The sequence below is a fragment of the Morus notabilis genome, unplaced genomic scaffold (genome assembly GCF_000414095.1).
Source record: "Morus notabilis unplaced genomic scaffold, ASM41409v2 Scaffold438, whole genome shotgun sequence".
In the NCBI taxonomy this organism is placed as follows: Eukaryota; Viridiplantae; Streptophyta; class Magnoliopsida; order Rosales; family Moraceae; genus Morus; species Morus notabilis.
Window position 1 is genome coordinate 41,752 of NW_010365011.1, and position 11,574 is coordinate 53,325.

Consider the following 11,574-nt stretch of genomic DNA (forward strand, 5'->3'; position numbering starts at 1 on the left):
TGAAAGAATAAGAGATTTAGGCCCCGTTCATTTTACCGATTCGAATTTAGAATTTGAGTTTTGCTACAGTAAAAAGTTCTCAGAAACAATCACATCTAACTTTTTTGCTACAATAAAAAGCTCACATAAAGTCACATCTCAACTCGAATCAATGAAATAAACGGGGCATTAGTCAGATTGAAGGGGAAAAATGACAGAATAAATAATAAAGTGGTGAGAAATAGTAAAAAACAACAAAAAAAAGTTATATAATAAATTCGGTCAGTTCAGTTTATAACCGAACCTCAAGGGCCTAAACCAAAACCGAACTGCGTTGAAGTAGTTCGGTCGGTTAACTGAACTGACTTTTGTCGGTTCCACGTGGCGCCGTATTTTTCAGTTTTTGAGCGGTCAGTTCTTCCGGTGGTGGCGGTGGGTTTCAGTTTTTTTTTTTTTTTTTTTTTTTTTACATCAAAGTTTTTTTTTTTTTTTTTTTTGTACAGTCCTATTAAAAACAAGCCTATTTAGATTGGCTTAGGAAAAGCCGCATTTGGCTTATTTAGTCCAAAAGCTACTTTTAAGTTTGTTTAACAACATGAAAGTGTGGTTAACTTTTATAAGTTCTTTTGGAACAACTCACCTCGTACGTGCTTATGAAAAAAGAGTATATTAAAAGCATTTTTTTTTAATAAAAAATTAACCTTTTATTTGTAAACAATATGTGAGGAAATAGAACCAATTCCTCTAACCTTGATTTACCAGAGCAACCAAGTAATTCAACACTCGAAACTAATTAAAAGAACACAGAGAATTAGGGTTGTCTCTTCAACCGAGAACAACCAAGAAAATCTGAACTTTATTCCAAATCACAGAACAATACAAGAGCCAAGAAATAAGAACAAATCCTAGACCACCATGAATTCGATCCTCACTGATCTTTTGTTCTCTCGATTTCTTTTTCTCACTCTTTCTCTCTCTAACTTCTTGTTTCTCTCACTAGAACAGAAAAAGAAAACCTAATCTAAAAAATAGAAGTCTAAAATAACTCATATTCCTAATTCAGTATTTATTGCACAAGTTGTACAATACCACCGACTGAACAATTTCTAAAGAAAAATAAAATTAAAACTAACGGCCACATAAGAGTAGAGAACTTCATTTGTATTGCCACTTGGACTTTTATTTGCCACGTCACCCATAGAGATTTATCTCAACTCTCAACAATCTCCACCGTGAGACTGCCATCTCTATTCAAAGTATTCTTAGTTCATTTCTCGTCGTCACACCTTGATACTTGAAGAGTATTCAGACACTTGTTGAACTTGACTGAAGGAAGTGCCTTTGTAAACATATTAGCTGGATTATCTTTTGTATCAATTTTCTTCACTATGACGCTTCCTTGTGCAATCACTTCTCTGACAAAATGAACCCTGATATCTATATGCTTTGTTCTCTCATGGAACATCTAGTTCTTTGTCAAATATATTACACTTTGACTATCACTGAATACTTCAACTGTCTTTTGCTTCACTCCAAGCTCACCAAGAAGTCCTTTAAGCCACAGAGCCTCTTTAACTGCTTCTGTTATGGCCATATACTCAAACTTAGTAGTTGACAAGGCTTCCACATGTTGTAAATTAGCCTTCCAACTGACAGTACAGCCATACACTTGAAATACATACCCTGTAAGTCACCTTCTGGTGTCTATATCTCTAGCATAATCAGCATATACGTACCCAACTATGCAAGTATCTTGTTTTCCAAATTTCCTGTAGAGTAATCCCACATCTGTAGTTCCTTTAAGATACTTAAGTATCCATTTGGTTGCCTCCCAGTGAGCCTTCCCTGGATTGGATAAGTACCTGCTCACTAGACTAACAGCATGAGCCAAATCCAATCCAATGCACACCATAGAGTACATGAGACTCCCCACAGCACTGGAGTATGGAACACTTTCCACCTAGGCCTTCTCTTGATCTGTTTCTGGACTATCTTTAAGAGACAACTTAAAGTATTGTGCTAGTGGTGTTATCACAGATTTTGCTGCACTCATCCTAAATCTACTTAGAACTTTCTCAACATAACCCTTTTGAGACAAATACAAGACCCCTTTGTCTCTATTCCTCAGAATTTTGATTCCAAGGATCTTCTTGGCAGGTCCAAGCTCCTTCATTTTAAACTCAGCCTTCAACAGTTCCTTAAGCTTGTCGATCTCCCTTATATCTTGACAAGCTAATAGCATATCATCCACGTATAATAATAGATATATAACTCTTTTCACTGAGATTTCTCTGAAGTATACACAACTGTCATAGCCACTTCTTTTGAAACCTATATGAATCATGAAGATATCAAACCTTTTATACCACTACCTTAGCGACTATTTCAAGCCATATAGTGACTTCTTTAACAAGCATGTTGAGCCTTCTTTTCCAGCTTCTTCAAATCCTTCAAGCTGTCTCATGTAGATGGTTTCTTCCAATTCTCCATGGATAAAAGCAGTTTTAATATCTAATTGCTCTAACTCCATGTTGAAACTTGCAGTAAGAGCTAGAAGTACTCTGATAGAAGAGTGTTTTACCACAAGAGAGAAAACCTCATGGTAGTCCACTCATTCTCTTTGTGTAAAGCCTTTGGCTACAGGCCTGGCTTTATATCTTGCTTTTTCAACTCCAGGAATTCCTTCCTTCCTCTTAAACGCCCATTTACAGCCTACTATTTTCTGGCTCTTTGGTTTAGGCACCAACTCCCAAGTTTGGTTCTTTTACAGAGAACCCAACTCTTCCTTCATTGCTGCCATCCACTTCTCAGCATCCTTTAACCTCATTGCTTCAGCACATGACCAAGGTTCTTCTTCCTGAATGTCTTCAGCAGCTGCCAATGCAAATAAGATTAGATCAACGTGACCATATTTCACTAGTGGCCTAATTCCTCGTATTCGTCTGTCTCTACTCAGCCTGTAATCCCTGAGAACTTCACCTTCAGGTTGCCGCTCCTGTACATTGTCCTCTGCTAGTACTTCACTTGTCTCAATCCCAGAAGCTTGTTCCTGCTCTACCTCAATTTGTACATTGTCCTCTGTATTTGTTTTTTCTATCCCAGAATCGACTTGAATGTGCTTGAACAACTGATTTTCATTGAAGACCACATATGTGCTCAGAATGATCTTCAGCTTTCCAAGCCCAATGCACCACAACTTGTAGCCTTTCACACCTTCTGGATTGTAATGACCGAGAAAATCTTAGAATTAAATAATGTATATTTGTTTATTTAAGTCAATAATTTTTCTCAAGAATATACTGCCATATTTTATGAGTGAAAGATTTATAGAATTAATATCAGTATTCCTAAATTATGTAGCAAGTTTTATGATGAGTTCATATTTTAAGAACAAGTAAATTCAGTTGAGAAATTCTTATCGCAATTAAGGCATAAGAATTCTCCGTGCATAGACAGTTTGAGAATCCTAATCTCAGGAATCTCTTAGTGCACTATAATGTTAGCAGCGTATAGAGAAACGCTATGACATTTAAAGAGAAAACCCTTAATTTTAAAATAGATAAGAGGAAATTAAAAGGGTAGTGTTTCAGTAAAGATATTCATATGCAATATGAGTTTAGAAGTTGACAAAGTCGAAAACTGAAATTTCCTGTCAACTAAGTAAATTCCCAAAAGTCAGTATGAAGTAATAAGAATAGCTATAAGAATAGAACATCAATGGGTGATTACCAAGTGTTCACTAAACCTTGCTTATGTAAGCAAGATGACATCAAATAAGCAATTAGAAATTTAAGTTATGTAAGATATTATTGCCGACTTTCAGACTGCAATAGGGAAGGATATGCAGAATATTGTGGTAAACCCACAAGTTTTCCAACACATGAATCTTAAGGTTAAGAAGTGAAAAAGAATTGAAAAACATCAATTCTAGGGTTTTAGAAATAATCAGAACGAAAAATGGACGAAAAATGGGTCTGGAAGGCCGAACCGAGAAAAATGAGGTTTTCGACCGAATAGGGTTGACCAAGTCAAAAATTATTGACCAAGAGTCGATTAATAAGTCACCCTTGAAAGGATAGTCAAGGTTGAACAAAGCTGACTTTGTTGACTAACTGTCTGAAAAACGCAAGTAAAACGCGTACCGGATAGGAATTAAACTAAACCAAAATAAAATAGTTATTAGAAATGGACAGTATAGATTTAAGGTGAAAAACTTAGATGAAGGGCTGAGATTGAGGCATGTGGAATGCAAGGTGGCCGGCCAAGCTTAGTGAAGAAGGAAATAAAAGATATTTTTGGTGAAATTTTGCAAAAAGGTCCCTCAAAAGTGCCAAAATTACATTTTAGTCCTCCCACTTTATTAAGTCTGATTTTTAAGAGATAAAAATACCACCAAATGTTTATTTTTCATGCTAAGAACAGAGAGAACTCAGACAAAGAGAAAGGAAGAAGGAAACATTATCAAAAGTGAGGAAAAGTAAGTTTTAAGCGGGAATCGATCGAACTACCGAGTATTGGTGACTCCAGAGTTTGTTCTTTATTCTTTTAAGGTGAGATTTCAGTTTTTCCTCTCCTTTTTCTTACCTTGGCTGAGGTAGAGAGTGTGGAGAAAGTTTGCTAAGTTGATGATTGAATTTCAATTGATAAAGGAATTGAAAGCTTAAGTGATTAAATGTTGAATTTTAGTTGTTAGATTATGTTTCTAGCAACTTTTGGGTATGAAAATCCTTGTTAGAAATTGGATGGAACCCTAGGGTATGGTTCCTAAGTTGATTAAATTGTGTGAGAAAGATTATTAGTTATGTTTAGAAGATGAAGTAATAGATAAAACGAGCTAAGGATAGCTAGGGAAACATAGAAAAATAAGGCGAAACTGCGCCGAAATTTAGTTTGAGAATTTAAAGTTAAACCTACTTTTAGTTCTAGAATTTGAGGCTAAACTTGGTTTTAGTTCTAAATAGAAGTTTTAAACTATTTTCTTAGAAAAACACTATATAACTGTTAAAACAGTTTTGGTGTTGATTAGAGGAGTTCGTTAAAAAACTCAAAGTATAATCTCAGAAAAGTATGTTGATTTCAGACTTTGCTATAAAAGTAAGGTAATCAGGATTCAATAAACCTAATCTTTAAATTAGAAATGACGTTTTACAATCCTTACGATAGGAAAAGAGAAAGCGAGCCATAAATAGAGAAGTTAGACTTTCTTACAAGCTTGCTAAAATAGAATAGCAAGTGATAGTTAATCTCACACTCTTAGTGAGTGTTCATTCTCATAAACAAGAAAGAAAGATAACAGACTCTTTGGCAAATAGAGGATTCCACTTCCTAAAACAGGTAAGTAGGAATCTCGCCTAGAGTATAAATATATTTTAAAATAAACAGTACACATGCATTATATGTGTTAGAGTACATTTCATGTTGTAGTATGCTATGCTATGTCATACTGCATACACCTTAATAAGTCAAGAGGAATTTATAAGAATAATCTCAGTTAAGTGTCATACTAGCCTCCTAGATGAGAGGTAATCTAGTTTCAGAACCGCATAGTTGAAAGGTAATTCAGAGCCTCCTAGATAAGAGGTACTCTGGACCAAGTGAGGCATTCAGTTCAATTTTAATTATGGAGTCGATGGGGGCCTTATGAACCCTCACATCCTGTATAACACGTGTAATGGTATGAGCACTCGGGTCCATCAATAAGAAAGATAAGACCAGATAATAAATCTATGATAAGAAATCATAATTCAGTATAATCAGTTCATGCATATCATTCATGTGAACTTTCAGTTATTTTGCGAGTAATAGTTCCTACTTGCTGAGCGAAAGCTCATTTCAGAGTATTTATACTGTAGGTAAGTAATTTGCACATAATGTTTGATGGACTGATGGCGAGGCAGTGGACAAGCGGAGTCGAGTTCGGGGAATGGATACCGTACGCAGTTATTTCTGCAATGGTTTAAAGTTTAAAAAAGATTTTGTTGAATATGTCTATGAACTTGTGTTTTGGAAGTTTGTAGTATGATTAAGTTTGTGTAAGCTAGCAGGATTTTGAGAAGCAAAAATATACCTATGGGTAAATTTATGCTTTAGAAAAGGAATTATTTTTGAAGTATAAACACTTTGCTATGTTCAAAAGTGGAAGCCAGAATTTATGTCGTTAGAGTCAGTTTAAAAAAAATGCTACAACATTCTATACATCATTTTAAAAAATACTACAACATTTTAAAAAAATGCTACAACATTCTATACAGCATTTAAAAAAAATGTTGCAATATTCTATATAGCATTTTAAAAAAAAATGTCCCGCAAATTTTAGGGAGTTTTAGAAAGTATATGTTAAAATCAGTTTCAATGACAGCACTCAGTAGGGTCGTCACATGGATATCCTAGGAATATGCACTTCTTGGCTCTTGGATCTAATTTGTCTTGCTTAGTATAAGCATAGGCAACACAACCAAAAATCCTCAGATTTTTGTAATTTGCAGGAAGTCCAAACCACAACTCCATAGGTGTCTTTATTTGAATTCCTGAACAAGGACTCCTATTGATCAAATATGATGTTGTTGTCACAGCCTCTGCTCAGAACTACTTGGACAAACCTGAGTAACACAAGAGACACTTCACTTTGTCTTGAATGGTTTTGTTCATACTTTCAGCTTGGCCATTTTGTTGTAGGGTATTGACAACTGTGTGATGTCTTCCTATTCTATTTTTGTCACATAAATCATTGAAGATTCCAGCACAGTACTCTAGCCTATTATCAGTTTTCAACTTCTTCACTTTCTTCTCAATTTAAGTTTCTACTCTTGCTTTCTATTTCACAAATGTCTCAAAAAGCATCAATTTTATTTTTGAGAATGTAAACCCAGACTATGCGTGAGTAATCATCAAGTACAGTAAGAAAGTACTTAGCTCCACTATGAGAGATGACTCTAGATGCACCCTACAATTCTAAGTGCACATAATCAAGCACTCCTTTAGTTATATGGATTCCCTACCCAAACTTGATTCTGTGAGCTTTTCCCATGACACATTCTTCACAAAAATCCAACATGGTTAGTTTGTCTCCTCCCAACAGTCCTTGCTTGCACAACTCCTGAAGGCCCTTATCACTCACGTGCCAAAGCCAAGTCTTCTTTGTTGCTTTGTCTTGGACATTGGAGACTACCCCAAATACAGTTTGGCCTTGCAAAACATCCAAGCCATTTTTCTTAGTGCCCTTCATTACAACCATAGATTCTCTGACCACCTTCATGTTCCCACCCTCCACCTTAATGGTAAAGCCATGTTCATCAAGTAGACCCACTGAGATAAGGTTTCGCCTCAGATTAGGGACAAATCTTACATGTTTCAGAGTCTTCACAGGGCAATCATCCAATCTCAGGCTTAAGTCACCCATGCCAGTTACGGCACACTCCTTGTTATCCCCTAACAATACGCTTCCACCATCAATCTTGGTAAAGTTAGTAAACCAAGATCGATTCGGGCTCATGTGGAAAGAACACCTTGAGTCAAGCACCCACTCATCATCTAATTTCTTCTCAGAAATAGCCAGAACTTCATAGCTTTCATAACCATCAGAGGCTACATTAGCATCTTTTGAATCCTTTGGTTTTTCTGCTTCCTTCTTCTTCTTCTCAGGACATTCACGCTTGAAGTGGCCAACTTTATGACACAAGAAACATTTCTTTTTGGTCTTAGACTTGGATCTTGGTATGTCTTTTGACTTAAAATCCCTCTTTTCAGATCTTCCTCGAGCTGCTAGGCCTTCTGCAGATTCTTCCTTAATTTCTGACTTCCTCTTAAGCTCTTTTGACATTAAAGCGGATTGAACTTCTTCTAATGTCAAGCTTTCTCTACCATAAAACATCGTATCCATAAAATTTTCATATTGTGCAGGTAAAGAACTTAACAATATCATTGTCTGATCCTCATCATCTACTTTGACTTCAATATTCTCTAAATCGAAGATAATCTTGTTAAAGTCATCAAGATGGTCAGAAATTGATTTACCCGGTCCCACATAAAAGGTGTGGAGTTATCGTTTCAAGAACAATCAATTTGCAAGAGACTTGGTCATGTACAAGTTCTCCAGTTTCTGCCAGATAGTTGCGGTAGTCTTCTCCTTTGAAACTTCTCGCAGAACCCTATCTCCCAAACTAAGAATAATGGCGTTGTGGGCCTTCTCCATGACCTCCTTATTATCTAATAAAAAAGATTGCTCGCCAGATTCTTTTCACCTCCTAGAGCATCTTGAAGCTCTTATTGAACCAATAATGCGCGCATCTTCACCCTCCACAGCCCGAAATCATTTTTCCCAGTGAATTTTTTGATGTCGAACAGCGTTGAGCCCATCTTGACAGCCATGGATGATGGCTCTAATACCAATTGTGAGGAAATCGAACCATTCCTTTAACCTTGATTTACCAGATCAACCAAGTAATTCAACACTCGAAACTAATTGAAAGAACACAAAGAATTGGGATTGTCTCTTCAACCTAGAACAACCAAGAAAATTTGAACTTTATTCCAAGTCACAGAACAATACAAGAGCCAAGAAACAAGAACAAATCCCAGACCATCATGAATTTTATCCTCATTAATCTTTTGTTCTCTCGATTTCTTCTTCTCACTCTTTCTCTCTCTAACTTCTTGTTTCTCTCACTATAACAGAAAAAGAAAACCCAATCTGAAAAATAAAAGTCTAAGGGCCCGTTCACTTCGCTGATTCGAGTTTAGAATTCAAGTTGAGATGTGACTTTATGTGAGAGCTTTTTACTGTAGTAAAAAAGTTAGATGTGAGTGTTTGTGAGAGCTTTTTACTGTAGAAAAACTCGAATTCTAAACTCGAATCAGCGAAGTGAACGGGCCCTAAAACAACTCATATTCCTAATTCGGTATTTATTGCACAAGTTGTACAATTCTACTGACTGAACAATTTCTAAAGAAAAGTAAAACAAAAACTAACTGCCACATAAGAGTAGAGAGATTCCTTTGTATTGCCACTTGGACTTTTATTTGCCACGTCACCCATAGAGATCTGTCTATGAGAGCTTTTTACAAGAGCTTTTTATCTCATTGAGTTGGCCTTGACATTTTTTTTCTATTTATAGATTTTGTTTTCGTTTAATCATTAAACTTTTAATTGTTAATTTTTTTCCTCTTTTTAGAGGATGTAGATTTTTTCTTAATTACTAGTTGAGCCACGTACTACGCACGTGGGAATAACTTTTTAGGTTCATAATTGGAGCAAGAGAAAAAAAACATTTTAAAAAAATCATATTGAAAAAGAATAAAAGTTATATATGGGTTTTTGAATAAAAAAACTTTAAGTATGGAAATATTTAAAAGGAATTATTTTAATTGAAAGAAAGTGGAAAAAAAAAGTATTTCAAAAAAGAATATTATAAAAAAAGTAACGGTCAAAGAATGTAAAAAAAAATCAAAAGAAAATAGTCAAAAATCAAAAGAAAAGAAAAAAATGAAAAATATAAGAAAATGAAAATTAAAAAAAAAAGAGAGAATTAAAGTAATATAAGAGTTTTTGACAAAAAAAAAAGTAGGGACGTATTTAAAAGAAATGATTTGAATTAAAAGAAAGTAAGTAAAAAAGATATTATTTCAAAAAAAAATCGTAAAAAAAAAAACAACTGTTATAGAATATTAGGAAAAAAAATAAAAAAGACAATAGGCAAAATAAAAGAAGAAAAAATAAAAAATAATAAAAGAGAAGAAGAGAAAATCGGAGAAGTTAAAAAAGAAGAAGAAGAAGAAGAAGGGGACTAACATGTGGCCTCCTTAGAAGCCAATTCGACTTGACTGTTTTTATATATGTTAGATTGGATTTATAGATAAAGTTAAAATATTAAACTATAGAAGAGCTCTTAGCAAAATTTAAAAAAAAAAAAAAGAACAAAAGAAACAAAATAAGATTAGAAAAGAGCAAACGATGGTTAAAAAAAAAAAAAAAAATAAATAAAAAACTACAAAAAATTCATAAAATAAAAAAATAAAAGAACAAAACATTTAAAAAATGAAAAAATAAAAAAGTAGAAAAAAGATAAAAAAAAATAAAATAAAAAGGTGAGGGGGAGGTTATTACATGGCAGCCTAAAAAGTGCTATGTGGGAACACTGTAAAAAAATATGTGTCATATAACAAAAATAACACAGATTGCAATTAAGTATGGAGAAATTAAAATAAAATTATTTTAATCATTAACAAAAAAAAATTAAAAATAGAAACTTATGTAAAAGAGATTACTTTGATAGAAGTAAAGTGAGTAAAAATTATTTTTGAAAAATTCACATAAAAAAATAAAACTCTACAAAAATTCACAAAACAAAAAATAAAAAAGCGAAACATTTAAAAAATTAAAGATAAAAAACTAAATAAGGGAAAAAATAAAAGAAAAAGAGGAAGATGAGGAGAGTCCGTCATGTGGCCTAACAAAAATTTTAAAATCATGACCGTGAACAAGGGTAAATAAAATAAGATTATTTTTATAAATACTTATGAACTATGTACTACTATAAAATTTTAATATGCTCATAATTTTTTAAAACGGTTCAAAACACTCCCTAATATATAAAAAATAGTTCAAAATACCATTTCTGTCTACTTCCATCTATAATATTAACAGCTTTACTCATGTAGCAAAAATTTAAAAGTTTTTTTATTTGATAAACAAATATTAAAGGATAATAAAAGGTATTATAAAAGAGTAATCATAATTCTTTTTTTTAAAGAAGAGTAATTATAATTATTAAATAAATTATTCTTATGTTAATAAAAATCATAGGCCTGTTCGTTTCGTTTATTCGAATTGAGAATTTGAGTTAAAAAATAAATTTATATAAGAAAAAATATTATAATAAAAAAATTTAAATTTAAATTTTTATAAAAAAAATATTATATAAAAATTTAAGTTGTGATTCGAACTAACTAAATGAACGAGATTTTTTATTATTAATATAAAAAAACCAATGAAATCTCCGCTCAAAATAATTTATAAAAAAAAAAAAGATAGAGAAATCTAAACCCTGAACATCATCGTGGATCTAGGGCTGCTAATGCTCAAGTCTCAACCCTCCGGTCAAGAATCGACCCATAGTGAACCCACGCTAGCGTGAACCAAACCGTCATGAGCTCAGCCAACGGAGTCCAGAGCTCGCCGTCGTTCAGAACTCGCGATCGTCGCCGTCGGTTGCAGCCCTCCCATTGAGCCCAATAGCCCCTCCCTCATCAATCCAAGCTGTCCATCTCCGCACTGACCCGTCGATGTCCGCCCATCTCCGCACTTCGAACCTGTACCCTCCCAGTTGACCGCCATTGTAGAGTCCAATTTTGGTTTTGATTTGGGTGGATCGGCTTGGCTCGCAGTAGGTGGTTGTAGTTTTGTTCCATTAACGTTCTCCGTTGTGGTCTTGTCGTTTGTACTGATCAAAAGTCTATTTGGTTGAGAAGGAGGTCTAATGGTGTTCGTCGTTTATACAAGTGGGTGTTTACAAAGAGGAAGAGACAAGGACAAGATCAATAACATAACTCTGGCTATGGATTCACCCCTTGATTTTTAAGAACAAACCAAAAGAGAAT